General features: G+C 34.4%; 1 long non-coding RNA gene across 1 annotated transcript; it reads left to right on the top strand.

Annotated features, from left to right (window-relative positions):
- Positions 1–300: 300 nt before the first annotated feature.
- On the top strand, positions 301–13,689 carry LOC138708633 (uncharacterized). Its single transcript, XR_011334740.1, has 2 exons — positions 301–482; positions 12,539–13,689. It is a non-coding gene; the product is annotated as an uncharacterized lncRNA (long non-coding RNA).
- Positions 13,690–22,791: the final 9,102 nt, after the last annotated feature.

Consider the following 22,791-nt stretch of genomic DNA (forward strand, 5'->3'; position numbering starts at 1 on the left):
TTCTTACATAGGCTAATTCAAAATGTAAAATGTATTTGTGTTAGTATTGCATTTACTTCGACGTTAACGTACATTATTGTATCAAATAATGTTTCTGCATAATTTATGTTGCATCTGACTGTATTTTGCCCTATTAAAAATCTGTTAATTTGTGTACACATCTTAAGGTAGAACATGAACGTTTAGGTACCATATATAGACAAATTCAAATATGAGCAGACGATATCATTTTTAAAATTCTCTCCTTTCTGATTGGGTGTCTGGGCTACGTCACATTCTTTCATCTGTTTCCAGAGACCAGCTCGAGGCACGAATAGGGTCCCGATATCAGTGCCGATCTAGGGCAGCTTCTGGAAGGTTTACTTCATCATGTCGGACAGGATTGCGTTACCCAACGGGACGAACGAAATTATCACGTTTGTCTACAGACATGGTAATAACGTCGTTCTGGTGTTTTGGCTTGTACGTCGAAACCGACAAATGTAAGTGAACGTATATTTATTATTGCAAATATATATTAAGTAGATAAAATTATTATCTAGACGTGTTTAGTATAAAAGCTACAATATGTTTACTGCACTTTATATTCTGTGTAAAAAGGACAGAAAATTTAACAATTATATGAAGTATTGTATCCATAGGTAATGAGCGTATTTAAAGATTTCTATACATTTTTTACAGGAAGTTGGAAGTTTAATTTTTTCATTTCATTTATTATATTCCATAGATCTTACATTAGCAATGAAGCTTTAAGACTTGGAGGAAGTCAAATTTTTTCAAGATTACAATTAAAATTTTTAAAATTTCAATTTCAGTTTTTTACAATTTTTTTTTGGCGAGATTTAGTGAGACAAAGTATTGTAATTTTGTAAAATTTATTTCGAGGTGACTACGGAATTAAAAGTGAGGTACTTCAGAGTCTGTTTTAGAAAGTAGTTTCAAGTTGAAAATAAACTTAAGGTATTAAACTATTTTTTCTACTCCAAATACGTGTACATAATTTCACTTCGTAAGTATGTACTTGGAAATATTTAGTTTTTAATTTTTTTAATTTTCGTGTACTGTAGAGTACACGTCTTGGAATGAATTGTTAGTAATATTCTAATATCTAAAATTAATCTTAAAGATTTAAATGGCTTGAGATAAATTTATAGAGAACGCTGAGGAAACTTTAGGCCGTGAGAATTAAACGGCCCACAGACGAAACGACATGTTGTAGGATACGTCTTAGTATAATTTAGAAATAAATTGTTTAGACATGTTGTTCGTTGTTTTCCCACAAACTTAAATAACTGTAGTTCGACAGGTAGTACGATTTTACTGATCCTAGACATGGCAGATTTACCGAACTATTTGAAAAATAATTAAGAACCTATAAATGGCGCGGAGCCATTAGATAAATTCTTTTTTTTTACAAAAGGAGAAAACCCTAAAACGTCTCATAAAATGTGATTTCGCTCTTATTTTGCAGAACTACATACTTTTGCATTTTGTATTCAACTTCTAATTTTATGGCGGATTAGAATACTAGGCCTATACTAATATACTACAATAGATAGATAGATTTATTGATATTAGTTCACAAAACTACAAACTTCATTTAAAAAATGACCTATATAGGAAAAGTAGTTAGAGCCAACATAATAAATAATACAATTTCATAACTAATTAATCTATTAGAAATCTCAGTAATTTATTGGTTCAAACTTGCACTTACGTCTGGTTTTAGGGCATGTTAAAAGCTATCGTGATAACCATAAAACTTCAAAACTTTTTTTCCTGCTCCTTTTGACAATTTTCTACAATAAACATTTTTAAATGAATTTTCTTTTTTTTTTTTTAATTTAATCATCTAAATCTATTCTACGATTTTCCTATTTATGTTTAGTTATAGGTTCACTTCTGCATTTAACTAATTATTCCGTGTTATCATACCGCATTCAGGTTAGCAGTTGTTGATATACAGCCAGCACACTGCAATAGCTGAATCATACCGATATACTACATAACATACTTTTAAACATACAAATACTTATTTTCACAGCATTTGGGCACTTTTCCCATTTATCGTTAATGCGAAGATCTACCATCTGTACTGATCGCTAAAGTGTGAAAATTTTGAGGTCTTTTTGTTCGTGGCGTAGGCGGGGACGGAAAAGCTATCGGTATACTACCATGCCATCAAAGAAGAAAGTTAAAAAATTCTTGTGGTAGTCCTTTTAGATATTGAAGGGAAGAAAAAGAAAGTGTTGAAAGGATAGATTGTTAAAAAGAAATGTACTCTCATATGAATTTACTATGCGAGTTACGTGAAAATGAACGTGTTGATTAGAAATTATTCAAGAAAAGATAGTGCAACATTCAACGTGTATTGAATTTAGTAAGAGCTAAAATTACGGAACATATTACGATGAGGGAATTAAGTGCGGAGGGAAGGTTCTCACCCTAAGATATTTGGCAACGGGAAACTCAGGCCTGAGAAGATAATCAGCAGACCCCGGAGAAAGTATTGCTTACAGGAAAACGCGCGATGTAGTATAGCTAATGTTTATGAACCGAGGACTCTTGCACGCATCACTGTGCAGGTGGTAGTAGTAGTGCCGGCGTAGCTTAGTACAACGCAGTCAAAAGCAATCGACACGGGTCTTCAGAATGCAGAGACCAAAAGTACGCAAGATAGAAGCACTAAGGAAATAAATGTTCGTCAATAAAGTGTGTTTTCCATCCATGGCAATGAACTGTCTTCTGAATTGTCACGTGAAATTGGCAGCCGACATGGCATGCAACGTTAAGCATATAAATAGAAATAAGCATAAACGCGCATGTAAAAGACAACAGAATTTAAGCAAGGTACAGCAGGAATCTGCTTCACAACTACTTGAACGAACATTTTACGAAGATATGTGTGACGCATTTATTGCTTCAAATATTCCGTTAAACAAATTAGAAAACGCGAAACTCCGTGGCTTTTCAGAAATTACACTGGAAGACAAATTCCTAAAGAAGCAACACTGCGGAAGAAGTATGTGCAACATGGATATGAGAAATGTCTGCGTGAAGTGAAGTGTAAATTACAAAATGAGAAGATGTGGGTTTCTATAGATGAAAGCATTGACTCCGTTGGACGTCAAGTTGCAAATGTGGTTGTGGCTGCCCTTAGTGCGGAATGTTGCTGTAGACCCTATCTCTTAATGAGTGAAGGGTTAGAGAAGGTTAATTATTCCACCATATTATGTGAACTTTTTGATAGTGCTATGGAGTTGCTATGGCCATCATGTGTGCAATTCGAAAATGTGTTACTATGTTACAGATGCTGCAAGCTATATGAAGAAATCTGCTAAGTTTCTTGAAACAAGTTATCCGAATATGATACACGTTACATGTCTTGCACATGCATGTCATAGTTCATTGCAACGCATCAATACGTAAATAATATTACTAGTAGGTCTATGTCGAGTACAATGAAATATTTAGGTCTCTTAATGAGAATAAATTAGAATTGCACTTTGTAAGTTTCATAGCTAATAACTGGGAACTAGTCAAAAGGACGCACAAATAATGAGACTTTCATGTATTACTTCATTTCTCATGAACCAAACTGTACTACTGCCAGCGTCACGCTGTCTATCGTTATTTACCCCATCCCTCTCAAAGCAGGTATGCTATGTTGCATACTAAGCTGATAGCAATACTTTTCCCGGGGCATAATAATCAGACTTCACATCTCATTAGCAACTATTTTGTCTATACAAGGTATAAGGGGTATAAGAGACGTCCTTTTCAGTCGTCGGCGACGGTCTACAGGATTAAAAATGTCCATACAACATAGGGTCAAAACTTGACAGTTTTCCCAGAAAAAAAATATTTCTTCTTACTTTATTCGCATTATACTGCTTATATTGTTAGTAAAATTACGAAAACAAATCAGTCACTAGCAAAGGAGTTAATATTAGTTTAAATATATATTTGTGTGTTCTATTACGTTTTCGTGAAATTAAATAAAATTGCATACTTAAATTTAATATTCTGGCGTGAGAGACGTGGCAACGTGTACAGCAGGCAGTACTCTGCACAGACTTCTGTACTGTACGCACATGTCAGCTAAGTTCAAGCTCCCTGTCCATAGCTCTACTGCCGAGCGGATGACAGTTCGGTACCAGGTATTAGATAAACAACTTACAATGTCATTTACAGTTTAGGAATATCATTAATATGATTGTTATTAATTTATGGAGAAAATTTCGTAATTCAAGTAAGGCAAGATGATGTACCGTCAATGTTTCCGCAATGAAGGTTATCTAATCGGCGAACTTTTGTAGCGGTTTCTCAACGATTATTAGAAACTAGGAGTCTCTTACCTCGTTTCGAAAATCATGCAAACAGAAATTAAAAAAAAAAAGTTATTGCTTTATGGAAGCGGAAGAGATTAAAATATTGCATTTAAAAAAGAAAGTTTGTGCGATTTTGTGCAGTAAACCATTACTGTTTATTTTTTAGACGTACAAAAAAAGACCAATATTGTTAAATAAAATGGAAATTTATTATAAAGTTGTATTAATGAGATTGAAAGTTTGCATTTGCTGTTTGTTTTATGTAAACAACGCTCCGCCCCTGCATTAGAACAGAGCATCTGTTTTGTACCGGTATGTCTGCATCCTCTTGAGCTGTACCTTGTACTTGTAAACTCCCTCCTTCCCATCCAGCAACGAAGCCAAACGCCTAATATTGTAAACTTTAATAATTAGTTAAATATTGCAATTATAAAAAAAATTGTAAAGACATTTTTTCTTCCTTACGACATGAACATTCATCTGGCACTTATACTCCTTACAACCGTGTATTTATGTATCATTGTTATAATATGTAGTGTATCTGATTATCTTCTTATGGTCAAGATTCAAAATGTTCAGTTTTAATTAGAAGTTACTCTTCTTTAAACACCCAGAAATTTGTTTTCAGAATTCAGGATTCTTGTGGTCTATCAATGTTATTGGTTTGATGTTTAAATTGCGGATCTATGTTTAACTTTCTTCGTTAAATTTGTGTCCAAGTTTTGCCATTAAATTTTTATCATTTTGAAACGCGCTGTAGTGGTTCTGAAAATTACGAAGACTAAAGTTTAATCGTCAGAGGATAATGTCCGATACTGTCCAACGTAGTACTAGCTTGTTCAGACTAGACATAAATTAAGGATATATTCTTTGTGTATTTCGAAGCTTTAAATCTGTTTTTAGTTAATAACGCCAGAGAACTACTGGTGGATAACGTTCAGTCGGTGGATGAAGAATACGTGCAAGGTTCTATTGCAGTCATATCTGCCCGTATCATGACAGGAAATGTAGGCTATGCTGGTAGAAACGACACTGAAATCCATAGGGGATTTTCTTATCCCTGATACCGCCATTACTGATAATTGTTTGTATTAACTGAGAGCACAGTAAAATTAACGACTAAAATGTTAGCAATTCTGACAGATTTTCAGCATAAATTAACGTCGGATGTATAATTTCCCTGAAAAAGGATGAGACGATTGAATATTCCTAAGTCTCAGATGTGAGACACTGCGCATGATCGATCGGAGACCAGAGCACTGATACACAAGATAACGAATATTGAGTTACTTAAATTCAGACTATTTGGTTTGTTACTAGCATCGTTCCGAAATTCACTTCAAAAACTGCAAAAAATATGATAATATTACGTAAATGAAAGATAAATATATACATAAATCGTGTAGTTAAATCGACAATGGACTTCATGACTAGATCGACACTCCGCACAGAAACGAAAGCTTTCATGTAGTTTCAATAGCTCAGACGGTAAGACTTCTGCGTGTTGTGTAGAAGAGTGCGAGTTCGATTCTTAGTCTATACAACGATTTTTTTTTGTCTAAATAACGTTGAAATAGCTAAGTAACGTTGAAATAGAGTTTTACAAAGTCCTGAGATTAAGTGTTAATGATCGCAAACAATACAAAATTACAAGTTATAATATTATAAACGTTAATCTAATGAATGCATTTATACACACATATACAATGTAAATGCATATATATTAAAAATTAACAATTAAAATGAAATTATAAAAATATATATAATAATAGACAAACTTTTACAAAGGTTTAGAGTCCTTAGGCTATGTAATTTGTTGAGTAATTATTACAATATTTTATTAATAGCTTTCCCATATGTGTAAGAAATCCACTCGCACAAAACAATTTTTGTTAAAAGTATGGCTTTAGATTATTTCATTCTCACACCTTCAGTTAATTTTAACTATTTTATCTACGTGTTTGCAATAGTGTTTAATTTAGTATGCATTCAATTTTATTCATATTATGATTGAATGGAAAAGCACTGTTGCAGTTCTTGACTAATTACATATATTAATAATAATTATTAAATGCATCTGTTAAGTAACCAATTGCAGTATCTTTTGCAAAATCTTGAATGTTTAAGTTGTCAATAATATTTCTGTACTATATACTATAATACGTTAAAAGAATTTGAAATAGATTTGGGATCCTCTACTTTATAATCATTAGTTTTAGTGAAAAAATATTTTCTTTCTTAGGATATCTACAAGTTTAAATTTAATAATATTCCGAATAGATTTAATTGCATTATCTGAATTTTGTACTTTTCTATTCAAATATATTCTATTTCCCTCTTTCATAATTTTTGATAAATTACACTGTACTCCTTGCAGTATTTAAGAACATGAGGATCATTACATTGCAACTCGTTACATATAGATTCTTCTTTTTAATACACGAGATTTTGAAGTCCCTGCGTTATCTACATGTTTTTACTTTTGAATTTTTTCACAACATTGAGTGGAGAAAATCCACTGAAGTGATTATGAAATTAAGTGAAAAATGCAATACATTAACTCTTAATATCAGTAGTACCAGTATCATATAGGTTTTTCCAAGATTCATTTTGTAGACGTAAATGTAAATAATCATTAGATACAACATTTACGATCCTTTCTTAGTTTTTAAATTAATGTTTTGAAATTGTTCAGTGACATTGGAAACACTTAGGATTTGTTTATCATGTTCAGACAAGCCATTGATTATAGGTTCTGTCGAATAGGAATTCAGTCTAATTCTGTGTACAAAACATTTATCAATGGCTGTGCTACTTCAGCTTAGATTTAATTTGATTAGTTTCGCAACAGTTGGACTTCCTGTTATATCCTGTTATTTAGATATTTAATTTAGGGTTGATTTACTAACTCTTACTATGCAAGATGCCTCTTATTTCAATTATTCTATATCACGTTAAATAGGCATTGTCTACACTAAAGTATTATCGTCATCCCTCATTTCTCATCGTAATGGCGAACCGACGTGATATGAGAGAGCGAGTTATAGCTCTAGTTGAGGCTGATATGGGGCTAGATCTGCTGGCCGTTTGGTCGGTGTTCCTGGAAGTACAGCCGCGAGGTGGCTTATCGTTACCAAAATTTAGGGGAGGTCGAAAATCGCCCTATTCCTGGGTGTCCGCGGATTTCTTCATTGGAAGAGGATGCTCTCTTATTCGAGACAGTTCGACAGGACCCCTTTCTGACTGCTAACGAAATAAGAGCAGTATCTAACTTTCCCGGCTCTTCAGACTGTGATCAGCAGGTTGAGGAACCGCGGTATTAGGAGCCGGAGGGCTGCGCAAATGGAAATATTGGGGGAAGCACAAGCTGTCGACCGTCTTGCCTTCGCTACCAATCGAGTGGATTTCGATTGGAGAAATGTAATATTCTCCGACGAAACAACCATCTCGAGTGATTACGAAGGTCCTGTCCGTGTCTATCGTGAGGATGGTCTCCGACATGACCAGCGCTATGTGCACCGACGTGAAAGATCGGGGCGCTTTAGCATATCGTGTTGGGGGTGGATGTCTTACGATGGACCTGGCGTTATAGAAGCATCTATGGCCGGTTTAATGCGGGAACTTACGAGCACATTCTGGAAAATATATTCCTTCCCTCCGCCCGAGAACGTTTTCCCGAAGGAACATTGCTGTTCCAGCAGGATAGCCATCCCGTGCACTATGCTGCAAGCATTCAAAGATGGTTTCAAAGGAGACCCGAAATCGAAATCATTAATTGCCCTCCGAAGTCACCTGATTTGAATGTCATCGAAAATTTATGGGTGGAATTGAAAAAGAGAAGAATAGTCCCTATGCCCACCGACGCCCTCGAAATCGAGACGAATTGTGGGATCAAATTGTTGACACCTGGGAAGATCTCGCCGGGGATCAGAACTTATTTCACAATCTCGTGACATCCATGCCGGATCGACTTAGATCTGTAATAGAAGCTGATGGCATGTGGACAAGATTTTAAGTTAACAGGTCTCTTTTTTGTTTCTTATGATTTTTGTTTGAGGAAGAATATTTTTAACTTCCAAGTAAGTTTTATTTATTTTTTGACGAGGTTCAGCCAACTTGTAAAACCCAGAAATTGGGCATAAATTATTCCATATTTTTCGACAAATTAGACAGTCGAGGAACTCTGAACAAATTAATTACACCTCAATAAAAAAAAAGTTTCACCCGTGATCGAACACGAGACGTTTCGGTTATACAGCGGAACCAATACGCTACTATATGAGCTACCGAGACAAAACAGTGACAGCAGCAGTCCAGAATGTAGATCCCTTAGCAGGCATTTGCCATTCGGTACAGTAAAGCAATGATATTTTGTGACTCGAGCTATGTTGTGAAATCCTGACCTTAAATGGCAGTCTTCTTCGTGATCCTTATTCTGGTCCTTGTCCTTGTTGTGGTCCTTGTAACAATTCTTGTACTATTTCTCATGTTATGTATCGTTACGTCGATATCGAGTGAACCGCGCTGTAGAACTTTGACTTCCGACGACCAAGAATCGTCTCATTCTTTTTAAGGGTAACTGTACGTACAAATTAGATCCCTCTGCTCCTCCAAATCTCGGCCCACTGGAACACAATTTTGGGTAAATTTTTATTCAGTTTCGCGTATTGAAATGAGATTCATTTAAATTTTCGTAAAATCTAAAATGCATAACTGTCGGTAGTGTTGAACTTGTACGCCCTAACGCAGTGTTAGATATTTTTATACATTTAGCCGTTCTACACTGATCGCAGCAAACGCACCTACCTCGTTCACGTCCTTGCTACCGCCTATTGGCGGCTCATATAAATGAAACGGTATATACTCATTGATGTCCTTAATTAAAACGGAACTAATTTATTACAAAAAAATCGGGATTGAAAACTGAAATCTATTCGAACAAAAATGTATTTTTAATAAAGGGCTCACCATAAATGTTTGATTTATCATGACTATCTTTTCCAAGACTCGTATATTCTCGAAAATGCACACTTTATGCTAGTTTAATGAGGCACTTTTTAACAAACAAGTATATTATATTATCCATGTGCTAAAAAGGATAAATGTTCATCTTCCCTCTTGCCTAAAAAAAAAAAAGTCCCTTGTGCAGACCCTTGTATTTCCCTAATTTGACTATGCTGACATTTTACTGACTAACCTTTCAAGCGACAACAAAACGAAACTTCAACGTGCTCGTAATTTGTGTGTACGTTTTGTAAGCAATGTTCGTAAATATGATCATATTACTCCATCCCTGGAAACAATAGGTTGGCTTAAACTAGATAAGAAAAGAAATTTACATTCACTTCGCCTTCTCTTCGAAATCTTGAACTCTTCTATTCCTTCGTACCTGTCGTCTCGCTTCACTTACCTTTCTTCCCACCACAATCTGAACACATGCTCTCGCCATGAAACAATACTAACAATACCATCCCATCGCACTTCCTCATACTTGTCCTCTTTCACAATAGCCCTGCCAAGACTCTGGAATTCGTTACCTGCTAGCATCAGGGACTGTCGAAATAAAATTGAATTCAAACGCAAACTTACTAGTCACTTGATCAGTAATTGAGACTCGTTCAGACATGGTTTCTTGTAAATAGTTCCCTTAATCTATCACAAAATATCTCGGTACATGGTAATTTCATCACTATAGAATTTTATTATAGGTTTAATTTGTAATTCAGTAAATACAAAAATATTCTTTGTTCTTAACTTGTATGATAAATTGTCTAACTTTCATTAATCAGGTAATCTTGTCGTACTTCAATTTTTATTGTAATTGTAAATGTAATATTAATTGTAATTTTATTCTTCATATTATAGTTGTAATCCCCTGGTAGAGGGGCAGAGAAGGCCTGATGGCCTTATCTCTACCAGGTTAAATAAATAAATACTAATCCTTGAGTTTACAGCTTTTTTTTCTTTGGCAATTTCCCACTTAACTTCACAGCTCGCTTCAAGAATGTTTTTCCTCATGAATTCCGGTTCGCTTGTTGTAATTTGGCTTGGTTATTTATTTTTTCCATAAAACTTTCTTTCTAGTCCTACTCGTAATTTAGCACGATCAGCACATGCCAAGGGATACTCTGTAATTGAGTATATTAATCCTAGAATACAAACGCTCTTGTGTTACGGGTGCTGTATACATATAAATCTAAATGAGGGAAGGATAAAAAAAATTATTTCTGGTGAGCAAGATGAATGAGACATTCTGTATGTTTGACTTCAGCCCTTTTCATACACGTAAATTTTCTTTTACATTTAGTTTGCACTCTTATATAATCTGCGAAATGATTTAAAACATAAGTATAAGTTCTTGCTATAAATTGGTTATTCTTAATATGTTAAATTTTGAAATTTCTTAAATCTCTAGTGTACTGTGTAATATGATCAAAACTCAATATGTAAGCAGTAAAGACATTGTAGAGTTTGCAATTATACATTGTTGCTTAGCTTTAGTCTCATTTTTCTCAGTATTGAGTGTATAACCTTTGTACTTTATACCCTTCATAATGAAGCGTTCAGAGCTAAAATGGATCAACTCCATAAGACGTAGTTTTGAGATAATAGGACTTAAAGTTAACCTGCTCTAGTGGATTATCCAATTTCACTAGCAATAATTTTATTGCTCCATTCTCAAATTCTAGATTTATAAAATATAAACAATTGTAATGTTAATTGATGCAACGCTTTGGTAACTTGATTCACTATGGCTCATAACACCGTGAACAAATAATCTGAGCCAAAAGTGACTGGTATCACCTACCGGCGAATGCTTGTAATTAAGACTCGATCCATTACTGCTAGGAAAAGATCCAACTTCAGATAATCAGAAAATGAATTACTCAATTTATGAAAATTTGTGACTTGATCCACTTTAGCACTGAACACATCGTATATAAAATTAAAAACTAAAAATTGTATTATCCAGAAACATAGAGAAGACTTAACTGTGATTGTTGACATTGATATTCTGTGAAAATAGTTGAAAAATATAGGCCGAAAATTATAACTATTATTTTAATAATCTTAATATTTATTTATTTATTTATTTTATTGCTAGTAAGTTTGAAATGAATACAAATTAATAAATACAATGAAAGATAAACTAGCCCACTCCTGAATGAGTAAGACTCGTGCTCAGGAGGGGATTCCAATACAGACATTTATAAAATTAAAATGGAGTGAATACAGATTAAATAGTGTTTAATATGTTTAAACCCAAACTATAAATCAAATACAATTTTTTTTATATTTTTTTATTAATTTGGAGAGGATTCGTGGTTGAAAAATTATTGGAATAAAATTTAATAATCTGGGACCTTGAATCATGCTATGATAAAAAGCTGCATTGCTTTACATTTTGGTTCAGACAAACTCAGAGAATTTATATTTTTAGTTCTATATTTATCGTATAGGCCTATACCTTTCAAAGTTATAAAAATTTCTATAAAAATATTTTAATAAAATAATACATTTGTTTAATGTTGAAAACTTAGAAATGTTTAAACAACAATTCAGTTGGGTAATTTTTCTGTTTTTTTTTAACAAATTTTTAATACTTTTTTTCTGTAGGAAAATTAACGGATAAAGTTTGGATTTATAAGTTCCACCCCAACCTATAATACCATACATAAATATAGATTGAAATAATGCTAAATAAATTAAACGTAAACAGTTAATTGAAAAAATATTTCTTAGAATAACAAAGTAACTTAATGTTTTACGTAATTTATTACAAATATAATGCATATGATTATTCCATTTTAAATTATCAATAATTACACCTAAGTATTTAACCTCATTAACTGCATTAATAACTGAACAATTGCAATTTATATCGGAACAATCAGGATTATGCATTTTAATTTGTAGTATAGATGAAATTGGTTTATTACCTTTATTATTTAAAGAAAATGAGATAGCTAATGTTTTATCTTTATTAATTACAAGTGAATTTAAAATATAAAACATAGGAAGCAAGAGGAAGTTGAAACGTTTAAAACGGAGACTAAGGCAAAGCTGTTCTTTTAAACGCAAACGGAAACTGAAAAGAAATTTGGCTAGGCCACTTCAAATGTAGGTTATTTTTCACGTAAATATATTGAAAGAATTCTTCGTGCGATACATCTGAGTCTAGCTTAAGGGTTTGTGTCTTGTTACAGACGTCGACCACCTATACGAAGACCATCTATACGAAGACTCAGGAGAGTCAGACGTCGTTTGAACTTTGGTGATGCAAGGAGCAGAGGTTCGACACCTTCTGGAGAAGTTGCCTTGACAAATCAAGACTTTTTAGAAAGGGAGCTGGAACGTATAAGACAGCAAGACAGAGAGAGATGGAATTTTGATTTTGAAGAAGAGACTCCCCTTCCCGGGCGTTGGAATTGGGAGCCTGTTGTGTCCGACGCGCGGAGGCTGCCACCGCCTCCTAGGCGAAGCCCTGCGGATGCCGCCTAGCGACCAACAGCATCCCCCACCGGAGGCAGATCGGCCAGAACATTGGGGACTCTGATGAGGAGAGAGGAATAAGGCGCTCCTACACTGCGTGATATTTTTCTTAGAGATTTATTGTATGTTGAGATTTGTATATTGTTTATATGTTTCTATGCACCTTGATAGATTTTATTGTGAACTTCGAGATACAAAGAATTAATCTCGATTTTTTAATTTTATCTCTTGAAACTAATAGGTAATGTAATTTTGCAATTATTTTTGACACTAAGAACAAAAATTCTCTTGTAACTTCATAAAAACTTAAAGAATTTTGAGAAATTAAGGAAACCGGCTTTGAAATCTATCTTCACTTTAAAAAAATTCATAAAACTTTCATAAATTTGAAGTTACATTAACTAAAAAACCTTGCTCAGAATTATTTGGAGAAATTTATAGTAAATTTTACAAAGAATTTGACTGCAAAATTAGTTCAAATTTAAAAGTTTGACGAAGTATGTGAAAGAAATGCTACTTTCAGAATTCAAAATTAAATTAATAAATCTAGTACTTCTACAAGAAAAAAATTCAAAGTTTGTATTTTTAAGTTGCGGACGTCTGTTAATAAATTACTATAGGCCTACTTCAAAATTAAGAATGGAAATTTTCTTTTATAAATATTTTAACATTAAGACTTGTGTATATATAACTAATCTGGAAGAGCATAGCTCTGTGAAGTGCATTGTATATTAAGGTGCAGTTTATAAAGTTCTAAATGTAGAAAAAATGTTAAGAGTTTGTATATAGACAATAGAAAAGATAATGTATTTTAAATTAAGCGCAGTGTATGACCATACGAAATAAAAAGCAATATAAAGTTGCATATATTTTCTAGTTATTTTAGCTATTACTTCTCGGATAAGACTAAATTAACTTATATAATTTTGTTAAATAAACATCCATGCTGTGTTTTCTTTCTTCTACAATGTTATATCCAAAATATCGGCACTGATTAAACGATTGATGTCGTTTGTTATTAAGTGAACATTCCGCCCTGTAATTTCATGGAATTTTGTAATGTAATGTGACGCGACAACCCATGGAGGGCCAAGGTAGACTATGACTTTCGACCTCGCGTTTACATGCCTCAGTATAGGTGAACGATCCAAATGGTACGAATTTTGCTACCTAGCATAGCTTCCCAATTTCATCGCAGTGCTAGATGGGGACCGGTACAATGCATTGGCCAAAATTTTATAATTCATGAATGTAGTATCACGGTGAAAATGGTGTAGTGCAGTATTTTGATAGATTTTTACCTGTGAAAATTAAAAGGTAAGTTATAGCAGGAGAAACTGGAGTGTCTGAGTAAGCGTTTAGATACTTAGATTCACAACAGTTCATTTGCGAGTTGCTAGAATTTCAACCTATTTTCTAAGACTAAAGTTTCGCGGCTTGGATGTACCTTACTGAATTTATAACTGAGCGACAACATTGTTCAACGCATACAGTGAACTTGTAGTTCAACTGTCCGAAGACGGGTCTGAACCTAAAGTTCTGCCAACAAGGTACCACTTATGAGGCAACTAAACCAGGAGAAAATGGGTTAGGGTGGCCAGTTCCTTCCTCCTCTATTGCATACATCGCCGACTAGCTACATATTACACTAATCAAACTTCAGATGCATACAAACAATTGTTCTTCCTCTGACGCAAAGCGAACTTAAGCTCATACAGGATGTAAGGGGTATAAATGCCGTTATTTGGTGATTATTCATGTCATAAGGAAAAAAAAGTTCTCAATTTTTTTTATAACTGAAATATTTAACTAATTATTGAAGTTAATAATATTAGACATTTGCAACTTTGCAGGATGGGGAGAAGGGTGTTTACAAGATCACCGTACAGGTGAAGTGGGTACAGACATACTGGTACAGAACAGATGCTCTGTTCTAATGCAGGGTTGGACAGGGCAATTGTTTTTTTTTACATAAAACGAGCAACAAATACAAACTTTCAATCTCATTAATAGAACATTGTTAAATTTACATTTAACAATATTGGTCTATTTTTTTTATTATACGTCTAAAAAATAAACTAATGGTTTACTGCACAAAATCACACTATTTTTTCTAATGGAAAATTTTAATATCTCCCGCTTCCGTAAAGCAATATCACTTTTAAAGTAATTTCGGTTATGCTATTTTCGAAGCGGGATAAGAGACTCCCAGTTTCTAATAATCGGTGAGAAAAAGCTCCAAAAATTCTCCGATTAGGTAACCTCTTTTGCTGAAAACGTTGACGGTACATATTTCTTGCCGCACTTGAATTACGAATACTTTCTCCATAAATGAATAACATATATTTTTATTTTATTGGGTTATTTTACGACGCTGTATCAACATCTTGGTTATTTAGCGTCTGAATGAGATGAAGGTGATAATGCCGGTGAAATGATTCCGGGTTCCAGCACCTAAAGTTACCCAGCATTTGCTCGCATTGGGTTGAGGGAAAACCCCGGAAAAAACCTCAACCAGGTAACTTGCCCCGACCGGGAATCGAACCCGGGCCACCTTAGTTTCGCAGCCAGACGCGCTGACCGTTACTCCACAGGTGTGGACAAATAACATATATTCCTGAAGAGTAAATTATATTGTAAGTTTTATCGAATACCTGTACTGAACTACCATCCGCTCGGCAGGAGACCTATCTACAGGGAACTTGAGCTCAGCTGATCTGTACGTCAGTGCAGACTGCTGTTAGCAGCATGAATCCTCGTCTGTCACGCCAGAATGTTAACAAATTTAAACATGCATTATTATTTAATTTCACGAAAACGTAATAGAACACACAAATATTTAAACTAATATTAACTCTTTGCTAGATACACCTACTGATGTAATTGCTTTCCTAATTTTACTCGCGATACGAGCAGTATAATGCAAATAAGAAAATAATTTTTTTTCTGGGAAAACTATAACGTTTTGACCCTATGTTGTATGGACATTTTTTGATCCCATAGACTGTCTCCGACGACTGTGAAAAGGACTGTACTTATACCCCTTACATTCTGTATAAGTGAAAACTATTTAAACTGATCTCGCTTTAGATGACAGCAGTTAAAGGATAGTATAAATTTTGCATTTTGCAGTCCCTTCTTCTCAAAGCAGAATCCAAAGTTAGACAAGTTGGATGAAATTTTCACTCAATTATATTTGAGCAGCTGAAGTCAATATGTGAAAACGTAAAGACTAATACCGTCTGTTACTACTATAGGCGTACAGATAGTTCCTGACGTACTTTCTCACTGCACAAATACTCTAATAAATTACAATTTATTCGAAGTTTACTAATTTTATTGTCCATGAACATATCCTTAGATGCATTTTTTTTTTTTCGAGAAGCCACATTATTTTAATTTGATTCATACCCGCTCGTTCACACAAGAAACAAACATGTTTCGATCCTTCAATCAATCTGAGAACTTCAAATAGAAATTTAACACGGCCGACATGCATATTTCCGGAACATGATTTCTAATATGAATAATTACTGGGAGTAAGTGAGCTTATAATGGAAATAAATTTGTCTTAGTCCAGGGACATCATAATCTAAACGTTTAACTGAGCACTATTTATTTTGTTTATTAATGGAAATCTTTACAGCATATTTCAAGTAAACTTAGGCCTAAATCTTTTTGCGCAGATATCAGATCTCATGTTGTATAAGATTAAGTTTCCGTAATTTTATTTTTCTAGTATTCAGTCATTCATTTAGTGTTCTGCCCAAGGGCAGGTCTTTCACCGCAAACCCAGCTTTCTCCAATCCTTCCTATTTTCTACCTTCCTCTTTGTTTCCTCATATGATCCATATATCTTAATGTCGTCTATCTGATATCTTCTTCTACTCTAAACTCTTTTCCTGTTCACCATTCCTTCCAGTGCATCCTTCGTAGGCAGTTTCTTCTCAGTCAGTTGGCCCAACCAATTTCTTTTCTTCTTCCTGATCAGTTTTAGCATCATTCTTTCTTCGTCCACTTTTTCCAACAACGCTTCATTTCTTATTCTGTCTTTCCACTTCACACTTTCCATTTTTCTCCATATCCACATTGTAAGGATTAATAAATTTAATTGAATGGAAAGTACAAATCCGTATCCTTATAAGTTGTACAACGTAACAACTTGATCTTTGTAAAATATTAATACAGAGTGAGCCGTAACTAATGCCACTAAATTCAGGGAGTTATTCTTTGAGATATTTCAAACAAAGAAGTTCTATAGAGTTTTGCTCATTTTTGCTTCCTTTTCGAGAAAAAAGTTTTGTATGAAACATTTCATAGTGTGTTTTGGGAATGCCATTGATTTAATTCCCAATATTCTTAGTCAATTTATTATGTGTATTATGATTATAAGTGGTTGAGAGAATTTTTTCCCTTTAAATGTGCAGAAATTTGATCCAAACAAATGAAACTTTTAGTCCTGAAAAGGAATTTTAAAAAGTTTAATTTGTTGCAATCAAATTTCTGCACATCAGATATTAATAAATGAAAATGAGGACTAATTACAATATAAATATATACTCACTGAATAAAACAGCACACAAATATAATTGAGGGGTTTGCCGGAAAAAGAGCGTATACGTCAATATGGTGAATTGAGATACAGGCAATCTAAGATTTTAAAACGCACCTATATAAAATGTTATACAGATAGTGAACAAAATTATACATTAAATTAAAAATCTTAGCGAGTATAAATGTTTTGTAGCATTTAGGCAATTTATATTATTAAATTTCCTTATATTTGTACCATATAAAACTTCGGTCTATACGCCCTTTATCCATATAATGATTTGCTTAGGGGATTTAATGTAGATTTCAGATTTAAATTTCACACGGAATTGAAACAAAGATACATTTTATGATATTTATTATCTACTTCTAAAGTAATTTACATTATTTCAGATATACTGAGTAGACATTAAGTACGCAAAGCAAAATCTCTGAATATAACAGAAAAAGAAAATTTCCATTTTGTGTGAACATAAATAAATAAAATTTATTCTTTGTATAATCCTGATAACAATAAGCCCAAAAATCTGAATATTGTAACAAATCTCTTTATAGAAACAAAATATTTCCGTCTGAATCTATGAGTTTCATAAGTTTGTTTACTTTTAAAGCAAGGACAACATAAAAACTATTCAAACGAAACAACTGGACTAACTAAATTGAACTATAGGCCTATATATTTGCTTAGTCTCTACCAAGAGAAAACACACACAGTACAGTATGCGGTAACGCGCAGCACTAGCTCTACTTGTAGACTGACTGACTAAATCGCGCACGCACGCACGCACGCAGCCCTGTCCTGCAGGTATGTACTGTACAATCAAAACAAAATTTCGCTACTATAATTAGCGAATTATTCACTACATTTTAAACCGTTTTCCCGAAGAAGGGCGTACAGGTCTATCCGCCTTTCTTCCGGCAAACCCCTCAATTACCGGTATAAGATATCAACAACGTAATCTCGTCTTCCTACTGGTTTGTTCTCTTAGACGACTTTCGGCACACGTTTGTTGTCCATGCGTTGAACATGGAAACCCCATTTCTTTTTGTATACTTTTATTTTGTCTAGGATAGGAGCAATTTCCATTTCCTGCCTTACTACTTCATTCCTAATTTTATCTAATTTTGAGCATCCTTTAGTAGCTCCCAGGAACTTCATATCAGCTGCTACTATACTGCTTTCCTTTTTCTGACCCAAATTTCATAAATAAATTTTCAAAAGGCATTTTAGACCAATTCTGCGAGTGTATGTTTAAAAAAGTCTTTGGCGGATAGGCCCTACACATTTTTTCAAGATAGAATGCATCAATAAGATCTTACGACGCCCGCAATAGAAGTGAGGGAAAATGTCTAGTTGTGATTGGTCGACTGGAGATTGTCATATGTTCTGAGACAAGTAGAACTAGTACAGGGTAAGAATACAGTTAGGGCTTGAATGCCAGTGGATGCTGTCTGTTAAATGGAGCGGGCTGTCGTGTATTGTACCAAGAAATCGACTTATCGGTATGTAACCTTCCTCGCAATTTGTAACTAGTGGTATTTTCAAGACATGAAACGTTTCAATGGGTATTTTTCTTGCGTGGTATCTGGTGTGGTTCCTTAGTCCGATGTGGAGAGAAGGATAAGATTTTAAACTATAGGCTTATGGAAATGTGTTAACTGACAATACGAAATCGTAAATGTGAGTATAGTATTGAAATTTTGTTGAATCACTTTCGTTGCTATTTCCGCTTATATTGATATATTGTATAAGCAATATTATTCAATATGTTACATTTTTCTATATTTTTATTGTAGTCTATTAATAATTTTCTAATATGTTTTTATATCCGAACTGTTTCTCATAAAATAGAATGGACACATTTTTAAGTTTTTGTTACAATATTATACGAGTTTTATTAACTTAAAATCATGATTTATTTATAAGCTACAATAAAATTGAAAAATATAACAGTTGTATGAGCACTATATCTATTGAACGTCTTTATTTATCATACACTTTTCAGGACAGAGCGATTCCAGATATTTGATCTGTACTCCGTCTTGATATCACTGATGATGGGGATGTAATCTCCGAAATATATATGATAAATAAAGAAGATCAACAGATACATTGCTCATACAACTGTTATATTTTTCAATTTTATTGTATTTTATCAATTTTAATTAACACTGTTACAAAATTGACCAAAAACGTGTATTTTATCATGATTTATTTAAATTGTAAAATCATCTATATTTTTATTGCAATCTTATGCATTGTTTTCTCGACATGGTAGTCTTAGACTATTTAAATCATCACCCTTGCCATCATCATCATCATCATCATCGTGGTAATCCTCACCACCATTACCATCATCATCTTCATCACCATTAACAGCATTATCACCATCATCGTCATTTCTCATTATCGGCATTATCATCACCAGCAGCATTAGTATAATCATCAGAATCATCAGCCTTATCAACAGCATAATCATAATTAACCTTATCGTCATCAGCATCGTCAGCTTTATCATCAGTATTATCATCATCCTTATATTTACTCTTCCATATGTATCACCACCATATTCATTATCATCACCATATTCATCATCCTCTTCATCCGCCAAGAATAATCATTATCCATTATTATCAAATATCCACTGCAAATCATTGCTCATAATTGGCCATGTATCTTCCGTTATGATCACGATTGTGATCTGTTGTTTTCACTTTATCAGCACCTCTATCTACATACGAGTAGATTTCCATAAAAGATTTCAGTTCTGGTTCGTACAGTGTTTGCTATGATTGTTTATTTAGAACGTATGATGGACAGATTTATCTACGCTAAGTTTATTTTGTAATGTACTGTCTTATTGCTTGCAAATTTTAAGTCGCCATACATTACACCAGACTACAGATACACACCGTGATACACTACTACATAGTTTTCGAAAATTACTAATCAAATTAACTTAGAATATGTGTAAATTGAACATAATTCAGTTTATATATTTATTTAGAAGTATAAGAACCTTAAAAATAATTTATGATTGCTCATATTATGTGCGAATATATATGTAAAGTAGATGTAACTGTTTTCAAGAGTATTGTAGAATAAAGTACGAAATTGTAAGCCATACATGTAGTATTACCATGTAATGGAACGTGTAGTCAAATACATTTACCAAAAAGCTACTTCACATCGTGTTACCTGTACACCAAGGTACACAATATTTTACTACGATACATAATGGAATTTGAATTGGAATTTACGGGAGGGGCGCACTATGACCACGAACTACGGCCTGTTACGATTTATTGCGCTAACTCACAAGCTAGTCGCATTCCCAAACCCACATCGGCCGACTACACTAAGGTTCGCTGCGTACCCAGGTTTCGAGCAGGCAACTCCCTGTCCACCGCTTGTAATGGTTAGCAAATCTAACCGTGGGGTCCGGGTTCAAATCCTGGTTGGGACAAGTTATCTGTTTGAATTTTTCCGGAGTTTTCCCTCAACCAATTGATAACGAAAAGGAGAAATGGTGACGGAATGACGTAGATGCCTAATATAGGGGGAAACAGGAGAACCCCGAGAAAAACTCCAACTGTAACCTTGTCAGCCACAAGTGTCACTATGGATATTTCAATGGAAAATCTCAGACCTAACCGGGACTCAAACCCGGGCCGCCTGCGTGACAGACCGGACGTCTAACCACATAGTCACAGCAGGGGTTCACGGTACATCATAGTGCACTACCATATACCATAGTTCCTATATCCCATGATGTTATATTAAATTAAATTACATTACCTTTAATTACATTTGAGTACACCACACTGAATTATTGCACTGAAAAAAAAATATATAACTACAATACTCCATAATATGAAGACGGGAATTGGAAAAGCATTAATTTTAGAAACACTACAGGGAAATGTTACTTCGACTTGCAAAACACTCGATATTCGCCATTCCTCGGCGTTGCAAAACACAAGGACAGAGGCTAGCGGCTAGACTGTTCCCGCACCCCTTCAGCTATTTGGTGACTCCATTAAAGACGGTAGCAACAGGTGTAAGTTCTCCCCCTCTCCATAACCTGGGGGGGGGGCGCTACTGCGAGTTACAAGCTCTTGTCTAGACGGCGTCCGTGCAGTATGGGGGTTAAGTGAAATGTCCTGTCGAGATTACGAGTGTCTGTACGTGTGGGTCCCCACGAGCGATTACATCTCCTACACAGGTTCGACATTTCTCTAGAGAGATATTTCGTATTCTCCGTGTCTGAAGTCAAGGACAAATTCTGGAACTTCAGCTTTCTGTAGTTTAATCCTAGACTAGTGGAACGAAAGATTCTTCATGTTTTTAAGATTGAATATTCTCTATTTGCAAATGTGTTCTAGACCAAAATGTAGGCCTAAGTTACACTGATGCGCAGTGATGAAGCGTGAAATCAAAATCAAGATAGCCTATGCACTATGAAATTACATTAATTCCCCTCAATAAAGTGGGCGTAGCCAGACATTATTTCTTATATTATTATTATTATTATTATTATTATTATTATTATTATTATTATTATTATTATTATTATTATTATTATTTACTGGCTTTTAAGGAACCCGGAGGTTCATTGCCGCCCTCACATAAGCCCGCCATTGGTCCCTATCCTGAGCAAGATTAATCCAGTCTCTATCATCATATCCCACCTCCCTCAAATCCATTTTAATATTATCTTCCCATCTACGTCTCAGCCTCCCCAAAAGTCTTTTCACCTCTGGACTCCCAACTAACACTCTATATGGATTTCTGGATTCGCCCATACGTGCTACATGCGCTGCCCATCTCAAACGTCTGGACTTAATGTTCCTAATTATGTCAGGTGTATAACTACGATATCGCACCACCTACCCTTAAGTACTAAATACGATAACCTGTCACTGATAAATTCGACATTTTTTACTGCTGATTTTATTCTTTTATGTACAAAGAATCCTGTTCCTAATTGGTGATTAATGTTTCCTTCCCCATAATACAACAAGTAATCGCCTATTTGTGATATGCCATTCCCATCTAACCTAACCTCTTGTACTCCCACGAAGTCTATTCTATATCTAGCTAGTTCTTTTGCTACTAATGTTACCCCTCCTGTTCTATAAAGACTAGTTACGTTCCATGTACCAAATCTTATAACATTATTCCTTTGCTGTCGTCGTGCCGGAGAATCAGTCCCATTCCGAGGCTTATTGTTAGGTTTCGTAACAAACTGTTTTTTACGGTGATGGGTTGTTAGCCCTTCTCCCAACCCCCAAGCTGGAGGACCACCCTTTATCGGCTGTCCACGACTGCTTATTCAATATATTTGCAGCTACCCTCCATATCTGGAGGCCGTCTCCTCGATCCGCAACCTGATGACGCGCCATGCCGTGGTGA

This window comes from Periplaneta americana, chromosome 11 (genome assembly GCF_040183065.1).
Source record: "Periplaneta americana isolate PAMFEO1 chromosome 11, P.americana_PAMFEO1_priV1, whole genome shotgun sequence".
NCBI classification, from domain to species: Eukaryota; Metazoa; Arthropoda; class Insecta; order Blattodea; family Blattidae; genus Periplaneta; species Periplaneta americana.